The sequence below is a fragment of the Elephas maximus genome, chromosome 25, assembly GCF_024166365.1.
Source record: "Elephas maximus indicus isolate mEleMax1 chromosome 25, mEleMax1 primary haplotype, whole genome shotgun sequence".
In the NCBI taxonomy this organism is placed as follows: domain Eukaryota; kingdom Metazoa; phylum Chordata; class Mammalia; order Proboscidea; family Elephantidae; genus Elephas; species Elephas maximus.
In genome coordinates, this window is record NC_064843.1 from 8,692,670 (window position 1) to 8,711,388 (window position 18,719).

Below are 18,719 nucleotides of genomic sequence, written 5' to 3' on the forward strand. Positions count from 1 at the left end.
TTGGTGAAGTCTTCAGATGAGCATAGGTGTTTGATTTTTAGGAGCTCCCAGTTATCTGGTTTCTCTTCGTCATTCTTGGTCATGTTTTATATTCTGTTTCTGCCTTGTGTTAGGGCTCCTAAGGTTGCCCCTATTTTTCCTTCCACGATCTTTATGGCTTTAGTCTTTATGTTTCAGACTTTGATCCGCTTGGAGTTAGGTTTTGTGCTTGGTGTGAGGTATGGGCCCTGTTTCATTTTTTTTGCAAATGGATATCCAGTGATGCCAGCAGCATTTGTTCAAAAGACTGTCTTTTCCCCAATTAACTGACACCGGGCCTTCGTCAAATATCAGCGGCTCGTATGTGGATGGATTTCTATCTGGGTTCTCAATTGTGTTCCATGGGTCTATGTGCCTGTTGTTGTACCAGTACCAGGCTCTTTCGACTACTGTGGCTGTACAATATGTTCTAAAATCAGGTAGAGTGAGGCCTCCCACTTTCTTCTTCCTTTTCAGTAATGCTTTACTTCTCCGGGGCTTCTTTCCCTGCCATAGGAAGTTGCTGATATGTTTCTCCATCACATTAAAAAATGTCCCTGGAATTTGGATCGCAAGTGCACTGTAGGTAGAGATGGCTTTGGTAGAATAGACATTTTTACTCTGTTAAGTCTTCCTATCCACGAGCAAGGTATCTTTTTCCACTTATGTAGGTCCTTTTTAGTTTCTTGCACTAGTTCTTTGTAGTTTGCTTTAAATAGGTCTTTTACAGCTTCGGTAAGACTTATTCCTAAGTCTTTTGTCTTCTTGGTGGCTTCTGTGAATGGTATTGATTTGGAGATTTCCTCTTCGATGTTCTTTTTGTTGATGTAGAGGAACCCAAGTGATTTCTCTATGTTTATCTTATACCCTGCGACTCTACAAAACTCTTCTGTTAGTTTCAGTAGTTTTCTGGAGGATTCCTTAGGGTTTTCTGTGTAGAAGATCATGTCATCTGCAAAGAGACGTAATTTTACTTCCTCCTTGCCAATCCGGATTCCCTTTATTTCTTTGTCTACCCTAATTGCTCTGGCTAGGACCTCTGGCCCAATGTTGAATAAGAGTGGTGATAAAGGGCATCCTTGTCTGGTTCCCGTTCTCAAGGGAAATGCTTTCAGGCTCTCTCCGTTTAGGGTGCTGTTCCCCGTCGGCTCTGTATACATGCCCTTTATTCTGTTGAGGGATTTTCCTTCAATTCCTATTTGGCTGAGAGTTGTGATCGTGAATGGGTGTTGGACTTTGTCAAATGCCTTTTCTGAATCAATGGATACGATCCTGTGGTTTTTGTCTTTTGTTTTATTTAGACGGTGGATTACATTAATGGTATTTCTAATATCAAAGGAGCCTTGCATACCTGGTAGAAATCCCACTTGGTCATGGTGGATTATTTCTTTTCTATGTTGTTGAATTCTAATGGCTAGCATTTTGTTGAGGATTTTGGCGTCTTTGTTCATGAGGGATATATTCCGTGAGTTTTTAAAAACTATTTATTGTGCTTTAAGTGAACATGTACAAATCAAGTCAATCTGTCACACATAAGCTTTTCTACACCTTACTCCATATTCCCACTTACTCTCCCCCAAAAGAGTTCGCCCGCTCCCTCCTTTGAGTCTCTCCTTTCGTAAAGATTTTGCCAGTTTCTAACCCTCTCTACCCTCCTAGCTCCCCTGCAGACGGGAGATTCCAACACAGTCTCAAGTGTCCACCTGATACAAGTAGCTTCCTCTTCGTCAGCATCTCTCTCCAACCCATTGTCCAGTCCTTTCCGTGTCTGATGAGTTGTCTTGGGGAATGGTTCCTGTCCTAGGCCATCAGAAGGTTTGGGGAACACGACCGCCGGGATTCTTCTAGTCTCAGTGCGACCATGAAGTCTGGTCGTTTTGTGAGAAATTGGGGTCTGCATCCCACTGTTCTCCTGCTCCCTCAGGGATTCTCTGTTGTGCTCCCTGTCAGGGCAGTCATGGGTTGTGGCTGGGTACGCTCTAGTTCTTCTAGTCTCAGGATGATGGAAGTCTCTGGTTCATGTGGCCCTTTGTGTCTCTTGGGCTCAGAGTTGTCGTGGGACCTTTGTGTCCTTCATTCTCCTTTGATCCAGGTGAGTTGAGACCAATTCATGCATCTCAGATGGCCGCTTATTAGCATTTAAGACCCCTGACGCCACACTTCAAAGCGGGATGCAGAATGTTTTCAGAATAGAATGATTTTGCCAATTGACTTCGAAGTCCCCTTAAGCCATAGTCCCCAAAGCCCTCCCTTGCTCCGCTGACCTGTGAAGCATGTAGTTTATCCCGGAAACCTCTTTGCTTTTGGTCCAGTCCAGTTGAGCTGACCTTCCGTGTATTGAGCGCTGTCCTTCCCTTCACCTAAAGTCCTTCTTTTCTACTAACTAATCGCTAAATAACCCTCTCCCAGCCTCCCTCCCTCCCCGCCTTGTAAGCACAAAAGTATGTGTTCTTCTCAGTTCATACTATTTCTCAAGATCTTATAATAGTGGTCGTATACAATATTTGTCCTTTTGCCTCTGACTAATTTCACTCAGCATAATGCCGTCCAGGTTCCTCCATGTTATGAAATGTTTCACAGACTCGTCACTGTTCTTTATCGATGCGTGGTATTCCATTGTGTGAATATACCATAGTTTATTTAACCAGTCCTCCGTTGATGGACAACTTGGTTGCTTCCAGCTTTTTGCTATTGTAACGTGAGCTGCAAGAAAGATGCGTATGCATATATCTGTTCGTGCGAAGGCTCTTATTTCTCTAGGGTGTATTCCGAGGAGTGGGATTTCTGGGTTGTATTTTGAGCTTTTGAAGAAAAGGCCAGATAGATTTCCAGAGTGGTTGTACCATGTGACATTCCCAGCAGCAGCGTATTAGAGTTCCAATCTCTCGCAGCCTCTCCCACATTGATTATTTTGTGTTTTTTGGAGTAACGCCAGCCTTGTTGGAGTGAGATGGAATCTCTTTGTAGTTTTAATTTGCATTTCTCTAATGGCTAATGATCGAGAGCGTTTTCTCAAGTATCTCTTAGCTGCCTGAATATCTTCTTTAGTGAAGTGCGTGTTCGTATCCTTTGCCCACTTTTTGATTGGTTTCTTTGTCTTTTCGTGGTTGAGGTTTACCAGAATCATATAGATTTTAGAGATCAGGCGCTGGTCGGAGATGTCATAGCAGAAAATTCTTTCCCAATCTCTAGGTGGTCTTTTGACTCTTTTGGTGAAGTCTTCAGATGAGCATAGGTGTTTGATTTTTAGGAGCTCCCAGTTATCTGGTTTCTCTTCGTCATTCTTGGTCATGTTTTATATTCTGTTTCTGCCTTGTATTAGGGCTCCTAAGGTTGCCCCTATTTTTCCCTCCACGATCTTTATGGCTTTAGTCTTTATGTTTCAGACTTTGATCCGCTTGGAGTTAGGTTTTGTGCTTGGTGTGAGGTATGGGCCCTGTTTCATTTTTTTTCAAATGGATATCCAGTGATGCCAGCAGCATTTGTTCAAAAGACTGTCTTTTCCCCAATTAACTGACACCGGGCCTTCGTCAAATATCAGCGGCTCGTATGTGGATGGATTTCTATCTGGGTTCTCAATTGTGTTCCATGGGTCTATGTGCCTGTTGTTGTACCAGTACCAGGCTCTTTCGACTACTGTGGCTGTACAATATGTTCTAAAATCAGGTAGAGTGAGGCCTCCCACTTTCTTCTTCCTTTTCAGTAATGCTTTACTTCTCCGGGGCTTCTTTCCCTGCCATAGGAAGTTGCTGATATGTTTCTCCATCACATTAAAAAATGTCCCTGGAATTTGGATCGCAAGTGCACTGTAGGTAGAGATGGCTTTGGTAGAATAGACATTTTTACTCTGTTAAGTCTTCCTATCCACGAGCAAGGTATCTTTTTCCACTTATGTAGGTCCTTTTTAGTTTCTTGCACTAGTTCTTTGTAGTTTGCTTTAAATAGGTCTTTTACAGCTTCGGTAAGACTTATTCCTAAGTCTTTTGTCTTCTTGGTGGCTTCTGTGAATGGTATTGATTTGGAGATTTCCTCTTCGATGTTCTTTTTGTTGATGTAGAGGAACCCAAGTGATTTCTCTATGTTTATCTTATACCCTGCGACTCTACAAAACTCTTCTGTTAGTTTCAGTAGTTTTCTGGAGGATTCCTTAGGGTTTTCTGTGTAGAAGATCATGTCATCTGCAAAGAGACGTAATTTTACTTCCTCCTTGCCAATCCGGATTCCCTTTATTTCTTTGTCTAGCCTAATTGCTCTGGCTAGGACCTCTGGCCCAATGTTGAATAAGAGTGGTGATAAAGGGCATCCTTGTCTGGTTCCCGTTCTCAAGGGAAATGCTTTCAGGCTCTCTCCGTTTAGGGTGCTGTTGCCCGTCGGCTCTGTATACATGCCCTTTATTCTGTTGAGGGATTTTCCTTCAATTCCTATTTGGCTGAGAGTTGTGATCGTGAATGGGTGTTGGACTTTGTCAAATGCCTTTTCTGAATCAATGGATACGATCCTGTGGTTTTTGTCTTTTGTTTTATTTAGACGGTGGATTACATTAATGGTATTTCTAATATCAAAGGAGCCTTGCATACCTGGTAGAAATCCCACTTGGTCATGGTGGATTATTTCTTTGCTATGTTGTTGAATTCTAATGGCTAGCATTTTGTTGAGGATTTTGGCGTCTTTGTTCATGAGGGATATATTCCGTGAGTTTTTAAAAAATATTTATTGTGCTTTAAGTGAACATGTACAAATCAAGTCAATCTGTCACACATAAGCTTTTCTACACCTTACTCCATATTCCCACTTACTCTCCCCCAAAAGAGTTCGCCCGCTCCCTCCTTTGAGTCTCTCCTTTCGTAAAGATTTTGCCAGTTTCTAACCCTCTCTACCCTCCTAGCTCCCCTCCAGACGGGAGATTCCAACACAGTCTCAAGTGTCCACCTGATACAAGTAGCTTCCTCTTCGTCAGCATCTCTCTCCAACCCATTGTCCAGTCCTTTCCGTGTCTGATGAGTTGTCTTGGGGAATGGTTCCTGTCCTAGGCCATCAGAAGGTTTGGGGAACACGACCGCCGGGATTCTTCTAGTCTCAGTGCGACCATGAAGTCTGGTCGTTTTGTGAGAAATTGGGGTCTGCATCCCACTGTTCTCCTGCTCCCTCAGGGATTCTCTGTTGTGCTCCCTGTCAGGGCAGTCATGGGTTGTGGCTGGGTACGCTCTAGTTCTTCTAGTCTCAGGATGATGGAAGTCTCTGGTTCATGTGGCCCTTTGTGTCTCTTGGGCTCAGAGTTGTCGTGGGACCTTTGTGTCCTTCATTCTCCTTTGATCCAGGTGAGTTGAGACCAATTCATGCATCTCAGATGGCCGCTTATTAGCATTTAAGACCCCTGACGCCACACTTCAAAGCGGGATGCAGAATGTTTTCAGAATAGAATGATTTTGCCAATTGACTTCGAAGTCCCCTTAAGCCATAGTCCCCAAAGCCCTCCCTTGCTCCGCTGACCTGTGAAGCATGTAGTTTATCCCGGAAACCTCTTTGCTTTTGGTCCAGTCCAGTTGAGCTGACCTTCCGTGTATTGAGCGCTGTCCTTCCCTTCACCTAAAGTCCTTCTTTTCTACTAACTAATCGCTAAATAACCCTCTCCCAGCCTCCCTCCCTCCCCGCCTTGTAAGCACAAAAGTATGTGTTCTTCTCAGTTCATACTATTTCTCAAGATCTTATAATAGTGGTCGTATACAATATTTGTCCTTTTGCCTCTGACTAATTTCACTCAGCATAATGCCGTCCAGGTTCCTCCATGTTATGAAATGTTTCACAGACTCGTCACTGTTCTTTATCGATGCGTGGTATTCCATTGTGTGAATATACCATAGTTTATTTAACCAGTCCTCCGTTGATGGACAACTTGGTTGCTTCCAGCTTTTTGCTATTGTAACGTGAGCTGCAAGAAAGATGCGTATGCATATATCTGTTCGTGCGAAGGCTCTTATTTCTCTAGGGTGTATTGCGAGGAGTGGGATTTCTGGGTTGTATTTTGAACTTTTGAAGAAAAGGCCAGATAGATTTCCAGAGTGGTTGTACCATGTGACATTCCCAGCAGCAGCCTATTAGAGTTCCAATCTCTCGCAGCCTCTCCCACATTGATTATTTTGTGTTTTTTGGAGTAACGCCAGCCTTGTTGGAGTGAGATGGAATCTCTTTGTAGTTTTAATTTGCATTTCTCTAATGGCTAATGATCGAGAGCGTTTTCTCAAGTATCTCTTAGCTGCCTGAATATCTTCTTTAGTGAAGTGCGTGTTCGTATCCTTTGCCCACTTTTTGATTGGTTTCTTTGTCTTTTCGTGGTTGAGGTTTACCAGAATCATATAGATTTTAGAGATCAGGCGCTGGTCGGAGATGTCATAGCAGAAAATTCTTTCCCAATCTCTAGGTGGTCTTTTGACTCTTTTGGTGAAGTCTTCAGATGAGCATAGGTGTTTGATTTTTAGGAGCTCCCAGTTATCTGGTTTCTCTTCGTCATTCTTGGTCATGTTTTATATTCTGTTTCTGCCTTGTGTTAGGGCTCCTAAGGTTGCCCCTATTTTTCCTTCCACGATCTTTATGGCTTTAGTCTTTATGTTTCAGACTTTGATCCGCTTGGAGTTAGGTTTTGTGCTTGGTGTGAGGTATGGGCCCTGTTTCATTTTTTTTGCAAATGGATATCCAGTGATGCCAGCAGCATTTGTTCAAAAGACTGTCTTTTCCCCAATTAACTGACACCGGGCCTTCGTCAAATATCAGCGGCTCGTATGTGGATGGATTTCTATCTGGGTTCTCAATTGTGTTCCATGGGTCTATGTGCCTGTTGTTGTACCAGTACCAGGCTCTTTCGACTACTGTGGCTGTACAATATGTTCTAAAATCAGGTAGAGTGAGGCCTCCCACTTTCTTCTTCCTTTTCAGTAATGCTTTACTTCTCCGGGGCTTCTTTCCCTGCCATAGGAAGTTGCTGATATGTTTCTCCATCACATTAAAAAATGTCCCTGGAATTTGGATCGCAAGTGCACTGTAGGTAGAGATGGCTTTGGTAGAATAGACATTTTTACTCTGTTAAGTCTTCCTATCCACGAGCAAGGTATCTTTTTCCACTTATGTAGGTCCTTTTTAGTTTCTTGCACTAGTTCTTTGTAGTTTGCTTTAAATAGGTCTTTTACAGCTTCGGTAAGACTTATTCCTAAGTCTTTTGTCTTCTTGGTGGCTTCTGTGAATGGTATTGATTTGGAGATTTCCTCTTCGATGTTCTTTTTGTTGATGTAGAGGAACCCAAGTGATTTCTCTATGTTTATCTTATACCCTGCGACTCTACAAAACTCTTCTGTTAGTTTCAGTAGTTTTCTGGAGGATTCCTTAGGGTTTTCTGTGTAGAAGATCATGTCATCTGCAAAGAGACGTAATTTTACTTCCTCCTTGCCAATCCGGATTCCCTTTATTTCTTTGTCTACCCTAATTGCTCTGGCTAGGACCTCTGGCCCAATGTTGAATAAGAGTGGTGATAAAGGGCATCCTTGTCTGGTTCCCGTTCTCAAGGGAAATGCTTTCAGGCTCTCTCCGTTTAGGGTGCTGTTCCCCGTCGGCTCTGTATACATGCCCTTTATTCTGTTGAGGGATTTTCCTTCAATTCCTATTTGGCTGAGAGTTGTGATCGTGAATGGGTGTTGGACTTTGTCAAATGCCTTTTCTGAATCAATGGATACGATCCTGTGGTTTTTGTCTTTTGTTTTATTTAGACGGTGGATTACATTAATGGTATTTCTAATATCAAAGGAGCCTTGCATACCTGGTAGAAATCCCACTTGGTCATGGTGGATTATTTCTTTTCTATGTTGTTGAATTCTAATGGCTAGCATTTTGTTGAGGATTTTGGCGTCTTTGTTCATGAGGGATATATTCCGTGAGTTTTTAAAAACTATTTATTGTGCTTTAAGTGAACATGTACAAATCAAGTCAATCTGTCACACATAAGCTTTTCTACACCTTACTCCATATTCCCACTTACTCTCCCCCAAAAGAGTTCGCCCGCTCCCTCCTTTGAGTCTCTCCTTTCGTAAAGATTTTGCCAGTTTCTAACCCTCTCTACCCTCCTAGCTCCCCTGCAGACGGGAGATTCCAACACAGTCTCAAGTGTCCACCTGATACAAGTAGCTTCCTCTTCGTCAGCATCTCTCTCCAACCCATTGTCCAGTCCTTTCCGTGTCTGATGAGTTGTCTTGGGGAATGGTTCCTGTCCTAGGCCATCAGAAGGTTTGGGGAACACGACCGCCGGGATTCTTCTAGTCTCAGTGCGACCATGAAGTCTGGTCGTTTTGTGAGAAATTGGGGTCTGCATCCCACTGTTCTCCTGCTCCCTCAGGGATTCTCTGTTGTGCTCCCTGTCAGGGCAGTCATGGGTTGTGGCTGGGTACGCTCTAGTTCTTCTAGTCTCAGGATGATGGAAGTCTCTGGTTCATGTGGCCCTTTGTGTCTCTTGGGCTCAGAGTTGTCGTGGGACCTTTGTGTCCTTCATTCTCCTTTGATCCAGGTGAGTTGAGACCAATTCATGCATCTCAGATGGCCGCTTATTAGCATTTAAGACCCCTGACGCCACACTTCAAAGCGGGATGCAGAATGTTTTCAGAATAGAATGATTTTGCCAATTGACTTCGAAGTCCCCTTAAGCCATAGTCCCCAAAGCCCTCCCTTGCTCCGCTGACCTGTGAAGCATGTAGTTTATCCCGGAAACCTCTTTGCTTTTGGTCCAGTCCAGTTGAGCTGACCTTCCGTGTATTGAGCGCTGTCCTTCCCTTCACCTAAAGTCCTTCTTTTCTACTAACTAATCGCTAAATAACCCTCTCCCAGCCTCCCTCCCTCCCCGCCTTGTAAGCACAAAAGTATGTGTTCTTCTCAGTTCATACTATTTCTCAAGATCTTATAATAGTGGTCGTATACAATATTTGTCCTTTTGCCTCTGACTAATTTCACTCAGCATAATCCCGTCCAGGTTCCTCCATGTTATGAAATGTTTCACAGACTCGTCACTGTTCTTTATCGATGCGTGGTATTCCATTGTGTGAATATACCATAGTTTATTTAACCAGTCCTCCGTTGATGGACAACTTGGTTGCTTCCAGCTTTTTGCTATTGTAACGTGAGCTGCAAGAAAGTTGCGTATGCATATATCTGTTCGTGCGAAGGCTCTTATTTCTCTAGGGTGTATTCCGAGGAGTGGGATTTCTGGGTTGTATTTTGAGCTTTTGAAGAAAAGGCCAGATAGATTTCCAGAGTGGTTGTACCATGTGACATTCCCAGCAGCAGCGTATTAGAGTTCCAATCTCTCGCAGCCTCTCCCACATTGATTATTTTGTGTTTTTTGGAGTAACGCCAGCCTTGTTGGAGTGAGATGGAATCTCTTTGTAGTTTTAATTTGCATTTCTCTAATGGCTAATGATCGAGAGCGTTTTCTCAAGTATCTCTTAGCTGCCTGAATATCTTCTTTAGTGAAGTGCGTGTTCGTATCCTTTGCCCACTTTTTGATTGGTTTCTTTGTCTTTTCGTGGTTGAGGTTTACCAGAATCATATAGATTTTAGAGATCAGGCGCTGGTCGGAGATGTCATAGCAGAAAATTCTTTCCCAATCTCTAGGTGGTCTTTTGACTCTTTTGGTGAAGTCTTCAGATGAGCATAGGTGTTTGATTTTTAGGAGCTCCCAGTTATCTGGTTTCTCTTCGTCATTCTTGGTCATGTTTTATATTCTGTTTCTGCCTTGTATTAGGGCTCCTAAGGTTGCCCCTATTTTTCCCTCCACGATCTTTATGGCTTTAGTCTTTATGTTTCAGACTTTGATCCGCTTGGAGTTAGGTTTTGTGCTTGGTGTGAGGTATGGGCCCTGTTTCATTTTTTTTCAAATGGATATCCAGTGATGCCAGCAGCATTTGTTCAAAAGACTGTCTTTTCCCCAATTAACTGACACCGGGCCTTCGTCAAATATCAGCGGCTCGTATGTGGATGGATTTCTATCTGGGTTCTCAATTGTGTTCCATGGGTCTATGTGCCTGTTGTTGTACCAGTACCAGGCTCTTTCGACTACTGTGGCTGTACAATATGTTCTAAAATCAGGTAGAGTGAGGCCTCCCACTTTCTTCTTCCTTTTCAGTAATGCTTTACTTCTCCGGGGCTTCTTTCCCTGCCATAGGAAGTTGCTGATATGTTTCTCCATCACATTAAAAAATGTCCCTGGAATTTGGATCGCAAGTGCACTGTAGGTAGAGATGGCTTTGGTAGAATAGACATTTTTACTCTGTTAAGTCTTCCTATCCACGAGCAAGGTATCTTTTTCCACTTATGTAGGTCCTTTTTAGTTTCTTGCACTAGTTCTTTGTAGTTTGCTTTAAATAGGTCTTTTACAGCTTCGGTAAGACTTATTCCTAAGTCTTTTGTCTTCTTGGTGGCTTCTGTGAATGGTATTGATTTGGAGATTTCCTCTTCGATGTTCTTTTTGTTGATGTAGAGGAACCCAAGTGATTTCTCTATGTTTATCTTATACCCTGCGACTCTACAAAACTCTTCTGTTAGTTTCAGTAGTTTTCTGGAGGATTCCTTAGGGTTTTCTGTGTAGAAGATCATGTCATCTGCAAAGAGACGTAATTTTACTTCCTCCTTGCCAATCCGGATTCCCTTTATTTCTTTGTCTAGCCTAATTGCTCTGGCTAGGACCTCTGGCCCAATGTTGAATAAGAGTGGTGATAAAGGGCATCCTTGTCTGGTTCCCGTTCTCAAGGGAAATGCTTTCAGGCTCTCTCCGTTTAGGGTGCTGTTGCCCGTCGGCTCTGTATACATGCCCTTTATTCTGTTGAGGGATTTTCCTTCAATTCCTATTTGGCTGAGAGTTGTGATCGTGAATGGGTGTTGGACTTTGTCAAATGCCTTTTCTGAATCAATGGATACGATCCTGTGGTTTTTGTCTTTTGTTTTATTTAGACGGTGGATTACATTAATGGTATTTCTAATATCAAAGGAGCCTTGCATACCTGGTAGAAATCCCACTTGGTCATGGTGGATTATTTCTTTGCTATGTTGTTGAATTCTAATGGCTAGCATTTTGTTGAGGATTTTGGCGTCTTTGTTCATGAGGGATATATTCCGTGAGTTTTTAAAAAATATTTATTGTGCTTTAAGTGAACATGTACAAATCAAGTCAATCTGTCACACATAAGCTTTTCTACACCTTACTCCATATTCCCACTTACTCTCCCCCAAAAGAGTTCGCCCGCTCCCTCCTTTGAGTCTCTCCTTTCGTAAAGATTTTGCCAGTTTCTAACCCTCTCTACCCTCCTAGCTCCCCTCCAGACGGGAGATTCCAACACAGTCTCAAGTGTCCACCTGATACAAGTAGCTTCCTCTTCGTCAGCATCTCTCTCCAACCCATTGTCCAGTCCTTTCCGTGTCTGATGAGTTGTCTTGGGGAATGGTTCCTGTCCTAGGCCATCAGAAGGTTTGGGGAACACGACCGCCGGGATTCTTCTAGTCTCAGTGCGACCATGAAGTCTGGTCGTTTTGTGAGAAATTGGGGTCTGCATCCCACTGTTCTCCTGCTCCCTCAGGGATTCTCTGTTGTGCTCCCTGTCAGGGCAGTCATGGGTTGTGGCTGGGTACGCTCTAGTTCTTCTAGTCTCAGGATGATGGAAGTCTCTGGTTCATGTGGCCCTTTGTGTCTCTTGGGCTCAGAGTTGTCGTGGGACCTTTGTGTCCTTCATTCTCCTTTGATCCAGGTGAGTTGAGACCAATTCATGCATCTCAGATGGCCGCTTATTAGCATTTAAGACCCCTGACGCCACACTTCAAAGCGGGATGCAGAATGTTTTCAGAATAGAATGATTTTGCCAATTGACTTCGAAGTCCCCTTAAGCCATAGTCCCCAAAGCCCTCCCTTGCTCCGCTGACCTGTGAAGCATGTAGTTTATCCCGGAAACCTCTTTGCTTTTGGTCCAGTCCAGTTGAGCTGACCTTCCGTGTATTGAGCGCTGTCCTTCCCTTCACCTAAAGTCCTTCTTTTCTACTAACTAATCGCTAAACAACCCTCTCCCAGCCTCCCTCCCTCCCCGCCTTGTAAGCACAAAAGTATGTGTTCTTCTCAGTTCATACTATTTCTCAAGATCTTATAATAGTGGTCGTATACAATATTTGTCCTTTTGCCTCTGACTAATTTCACTCAGCATAATGCCGTCCAGGTTTCTCCATGTTATGAAATGTTTCACAGACTCGTCACTGTTCTTTATCGATGCGTGGTATTCCATTGTGTGAATATACCATAGTTTATTTAACCAGTCCTCCGTTGATGGACAACTTGGTTGCTTCCAGCTTTTTGCTATTGTAACGTGAGCTGCAAGAAAGATGCGTATGCATATATCTGTTCGTGCGAAGGCTCTTATTTCTCTAGGGTGTATTCCGAGGAGTGGGATTTCTGGGTTGTATTTTGAGCTTTTGAAGAAAAGGCCAGATAGATTTCCAGAGTGGTTGTACCATGTGACATTCCCAGCAGCAGCGTATTAGAGTTCCAATCTCTCGCAGCCTCTCCCACATTGATTATTTTGTGTTTTTTGGAGTAACGCCAGCCTTGTTGGAGTGAGATGGAATCTCTTTGTAGTTTTAATTTGCATTTCTCTAATGGCTAATGATCGAGAGCGTTTTCTCAAGTATCTCTTAGCTGCCTGAATATCTTCTTTAGTGAAGTGCGTGTTCGTATCCTTTGCCCACTTTTTGATTGGTTTCTTTGTCTTTTCGTGGTTGAGGTTTACCAGAATCATATAGATTTTAGAGATCAGGCGCTGGTCGGAGATGTCATAGCAGAAAATTCTTTCCCAATCTCTAGGTGGTCTTTTGACTCTTTTGGTGAAGTCTTCAGATGAGCATAGGTGTTTGATTTTTAGGAGCTCCCAGTTATCTGGTTTCTCTTCGTCATTCTTGGTCATGTTTTATATTCTGTTTCTGCCTTGTATTAGGGCTCCTAAGGTTGCCCCTATTTTTCCCTCCACGATCTTTATGGCTTTAGTCTTTATGTTTCAGACTTTGATCCGCTTGGAGTTAGGTTTTGTGCTTGGTGTGAGGTATGGGCCCTGTTTCATTTTTTTTCAAATGGATATCCAGTGATGCCAGCAGCATTTGTTCAAAAGACTGTCTTTTCCCCAATTAACTGACACCGGGCCTTCGTCAAATATCAGCGGCTCGTATGTGGATGGATTTCTATCTGGGTTCTCAATTGTGTTCCATGGGTCTATGTGCCTGTTGTTGTACCAGTACCAGGCTCTTTCGACTACTGTGGCTGTACAATATGTTCTAAAATCAGGTAGAGTGAGGCCTCCCACTTTCTTCTTCCTTTTCAGTAATGCTTTACTTCTCCGGGGCTTCTTTCCCTGCCATAGGAAGTTGCTGATATGTTTCTCCATCACATTAAAAAATGTCCCTGGAATTTGGATCGCAAGTGCACTGTAGGTAGAGATGGCTTTGGTAGAATAGACATTTTTACTCTGTTAAGTCTTCCTATCCACGAGCAAGGTATCTTTTTCCACTTATGTAGGTCCTTTTTAGTTTCTTGCACTAGTTCTTTGTAGTTTGCTTTAAATAGGTCTTTTACAGCTTTGGTAAGACTTATTCCTAAGTCTTTTGTCTTCTTGGTGGCTTCTGTGAATGGTATTGATTTGGAGATTTCCTCTTCGATGTTCTTTTTGTTGATGTAGAGGAACCCAAGTGATTTCTCTATGTTTATCTTATACCCTGCGACTCTACAAAACTCTTCTGTTAGTTTCAGTAGTTTTCTGGAGGATTCCTTAGGGTTTTCTGTGTAGAAGATCATGTCATCTGCAAAGAGACGTAATTTTACTTCCTCCTTGCCAATCCGGATTCCCTTTATTTCTTTGTCTAGCCTAATTGCTCTGGCTAGGACCTCTGGCCCAATGTTGAATAAGAGTGGTGATAAAGGGCATCCTTGTCTGGTTCCCGTTCTCAAGGGAAATGCTTTCAGGCTCTCTCCGTTTAGGGTGCTGTTGCCCGTCGGCTCTGTATACATGCCCTTTATTCTGTTGAGGGATTTTCCTTCAATTCCTATTTGGCTGAGAGTTGTGATCGTGAATGGGTGTTGGACTTTGTCAAATGCCTTTTCTGAATCAATGGATACGATCCTGTGGTTTTTGTCTTTTGTTTTATTTAGACGGTGGATTACATTAATGGTATTTCTAATATCAAAGGAGCCTTGCATACCTGGTAGAAATCCCACTTGGTCATGGTGGATTATTTCTTTGCTATGTTGTTGAATTCTAATGGCTAGCATTTTGTTGAGGATTTTGGCGTCTTTGTTCATGAGGGATATATTCCGTGAGTTTTTAAAAACTATTTATTGTGCTTTAAGTGAACATGTACAAATCAAGTCAATCTGTCACACATAAGCTTTTCTACACCTTACTCCATATTCCCACTTACTCTCCCCCAAAAGAGTTCGCCCGCTCCCTCCTTTGAGTCTCTCCTTTCGTAAAGATTTTGCCAGTTTCTAACCCTCTCTACCCTCCTAGCTCCCCTCCAGACGGGAGATTCCAACACAGTCTCAAGTGTCCACCTGATACAAGTAGCTTCCTCTTCGTCAGCATCTCTCTCCAACCCATTGTCCAGTCCTTTCCGTGTCTGATGAGTTGTCTTGGGGAATGGTTCCTGTCCTAGGCCATCAGAAGGTTTGGGGAACACGACCGCCGGGATTCTTCTAGTCTCAGTGCGACCATGAAGTCTGGTCGTTTTGTGAGAAATTGGGGTCTGCATCCCACTGTTCTCCTGCTCCCTCAGGGATTCTCTGTTGTGCTCCCTGTCAGGGCAGTCATGGGTTGTGGCTGGGTACGCTCTAGTTCTTCTAGTCTCAGGATGATGGAAGTCTCTGGTTCATGTGGCCCTTTGTGTCTCTTGGGCTCAGAGTTGTCGTGGGACCTTTGTGTCCTTCATTCTCCTTTGATCCAGGTGAGTTGAGACCAATTCATGCATCTCAGATGGCCGCTTATTAGCATTTAAGACCCCTGACGCGACACTTCAAAGCGGGATGCAGAATGTTTTCAGAATAGAATGATTTTGCCAATTGACTTCGAAGTCCCCTTAAGCCATAGTCCCCAACGCCCTCCCTTGCTCCGCTGACCTGTGAAGCATGTAGTTTATCCCGGAAACCTCTTTGCTTTTGGTCCAGTCCAGTTGAGCTGACCTTCCGTGTATTGAGCGCTGTCCTTCCCTTCACCTAAAGTCCTTCTTTTCTACTAACTAATCGCTAAACAACCCTCTCCCAGCCTCCCTCCCTCCCCGCCTTGTAAGCACAAAAGTATGTGTTCTTCTCAGTTCATACTATTTCTCAAGATCTTATAATAGTGGTCGTATACAATATTTGTCCTTTTGCCTCTGACTAATTTCACTCAGCATAATGCCGTCCAGGTTCCTCCATGTTATGAAATGTTTCACAGACTCGTCACTGTTCTTTATCGATGCGTGGTATTCCATTGTGTGAATATACCATAGTTTATTTAACCAGTCCTCCGTTGATGGGCAACTTGGTTGCTTCCAGCTTTTTGCTATTGTAACGTGAGCTGCAAGAAAGATGCGTATGCATATATCTGTTCGTGCGAAGGCTCTTATTTCTCTAGGGTGTATTCCGAGGAGTGGGATTTCTGGGTTGTATTTTGAACTTTTGAAGAAAAGGCCAGATAGATTTCCAGAGTGGTTGTACCATGTGACATTCCCAGCAGCAGCCTATTAGAGTTCCAATCTCTCGCAGCCTCTCCCACATTGATTATTTTGTGTTTTTTGGAGTAACGCCAGCCTTGTTGGAGTGAGATGAAATCTCTTTGTAGTTTTAATTTGCATTTCTCTAATGGCTAATGATCGAGAGCGTTTTCTCAAGTATCTCTTAGCTGCCTGAATATCTTCTTTAGTGAAGTGCGTGTTCGTATCCTTTGCCCACTTTTTGATTGGTTTCTTTGTCTTTTCGTGGTTGAGGTTTACCAGAATCATATAGATTTTAGAGATCAGGCGCTGGTCGGAGATGTCATAGCAGAAAATTCTTTCCCAATCTCTAGGTGGTCTTTTGACTCTTTTGGTGAAGTCTTCAGATGAGCATAGGTGTTTGATTTTTAGGAGCTCCCAGTTATCTGGTTTCTCTTCGTCATTCTTGGTCATGTTTTATATTCTGTTTCTGCCTTGTATTAGGGCTCCTAAGGTTGCCCCTATTTTTCCCTCCACGATCTTTATGGCTTTAGTCTTTATGTTTCAGACTTTGATCCGCTTGGAGTTAGGTTTTGTGCTTGGTGTGAGGTATGGGCCCTGTTTCATTTTTTTTGCAAATGGATATCCAGTGATGCCAGCAGCATTTGTTCAAAAGACTGTCTTTTCCCCAATTAACTGACACCGGGCCTTCGTCAAATATCAGCGGCTCGTATGTGGATGGATTTCTATCTGGGTTCTCAATTGTGTTCCATGGGTCTATGTGCCTGTTGTTGTACCAGTACCAGGCTCTTTCGACTACTGTGGCTGTACAATATGTTCTAAAATCAGGTAGAGTGAGGCCTCCCACTTTCTTCTTCCTTTTCAGTAATGCTTTACTTCTCCGGGGCTTCTTTCCCTGCCATAGGAAGTTGCTGATATGTTTCTCCATCACATTAAAAAATGTCCCTGGAATTTGGATCGCAAGTGCACTGTAGGTAGAGATGGCTTTGGTAGAATAGACATTTTTACTCTGTTAAGTCTTCCTATCCACGAGCAAGGTATCTTTTTCCACTTATGTAGGTCCTTTTTAGTTTCTTGCACTAGTTCTTTGTAGTTTGCTTTAAATAGGTCTTTTACAGCTTCGGTAAGACTTATTCCTAAGTCTTTTGTCTTCTTGGTGGCTTCTGTGAATGGTATTGATTTGGAGATTTCCTCTTCGATGTTCTTTTTGTTGATGTAGAGGAACCCAAGTGATTTCTCTATGTTTATCTTATACCCTGCGACTCTACAAAACTCTTCTGTTAGTTTCAGTAGTTTTCTGGAGGATTCCTTAGGGTTTTCTGTGTAGAAGATCATGTCATCTGCAAAGAGACGTAATTTTACTTCCTCCTTGCCAATCCGGATTCCCTTTATTTCTTTGTCTAGCCTAATTGCTCTGGCTAGGACCTCTGGCCCAATGTTGAATAAGAGTGGTGATAAAGGGCATCCTTGTCTGGTTCCCGTTCTCAAGGGAAATGCTTTCAGGCTCTCTCCGTTTAGGGTGCTGTTGCCCGTCGGCTCTGTATACATGCCCTTTATTCTGTTGAGGGATTTTCCTTCAATTCCTATTTGGCTGAGAGTTGTGATCGTGAATGGGTGTTGGACTTTGTCAAATGCCTTTTCTGAATCAATGGATACGATCCTGTGGTTTTTGTCTTTTGTTTTATTTAGACGGTGGATTACATTAATGGTATTTCTAATATCAAAGGAGCCTTGCATACCTGGTAGAAATCCCACTTGGTCATGGTGGATTATTTCTTTGCTATGTTGTTGAATTCTAATGCCTAGCATTTTGTTGAGGATTTTGGCGTCTTTGTTCATGAGGGATATATTCCGTGAGTTTTTAAAAAATATTTATTGTGCTTTAAGTGAAAATGTACAAATCAAGTCAATCTGTCACACATAAGCTTTTCTACACCTTACTCCATATTCCCACTTACTCTCCCCCAAAAGAGTTCGCCCGCTCCCTCCTTTGAGTCTCTCCTTTCGTAAAGATTTTGCCAGTTTCTAACCCTCTCTACCCTCCTAGCTCCCCTCCAGACGGGAGATTCCAACACAGTCTCAAGTGTCCACCTGATACAAGTAGCTTCCTCTTCGTCAGCATCTCTCTCCAACCCATTGTCCAGTCCTTTCCGTGTCTGATGAGTTGTCTTGGGGAATGGTTCCTGTCCTAGGCCATCAGAAGGTTTGGGGAACACGACCGCCGGGATTCTTCTAGTCTCAGTGCGACCATGAAGTCTGGTCGTTTTGTGAGAAATTGGGGTCTGCATCCCACTGTTCTCCTGCTCCCTCAGGGATTCTCTGTTGTGCTCCCTGTCAGGGCAGTCATGGGTTGTGGCTGGGTACGCTCTAGTTCTTCTAGTCTCAGGATGATGGAAGTCTCTGGTTCATGTGGCCCTTTGTGTCTCTTGGGCTCAGAGTTGTCGTGGGACCTTTGTGTCCTTCATTCTCCTTTGATCCAGGTGAGTTGAGACCAATTCATGCATCTCAGATGGCCGCTTATTAGCATTTAAGACCCCTGACGCCACACTTCAAAGCGGGATGCAGAATGTTTTCAGAATAGAATGATTTTGCCAATTGACTTCGAAGTCCCCTTAAGCCATAGTCCCCAACGCCCTCCCTTGCTCCGCTGACCTGTGAAGCATGTAGTTTATCCCGGAAACCTCTTTGCTTTTGGTCCAGTCCAGTTGAGCTGACCTTCCGTGTATTGAGCGCTGTCCTTCCCTTCACCTAAAGTCCTTCTTTTCTACTAACTAATCGCTAAACAACCCTCTCCCAGCCTCCCTCCCTCCCCGCCTTGTAAGCACAAAAGTATGTGTTCTTCTCAGTTCATACTATTTCTCAAGATCTTATAATAGTGGTCGTATACAATATTTGTCCTTTTGCCTCTGACTAATTTCACTCAGCATAATGCCGTCCAGGTTCCTCCATGTTATGAA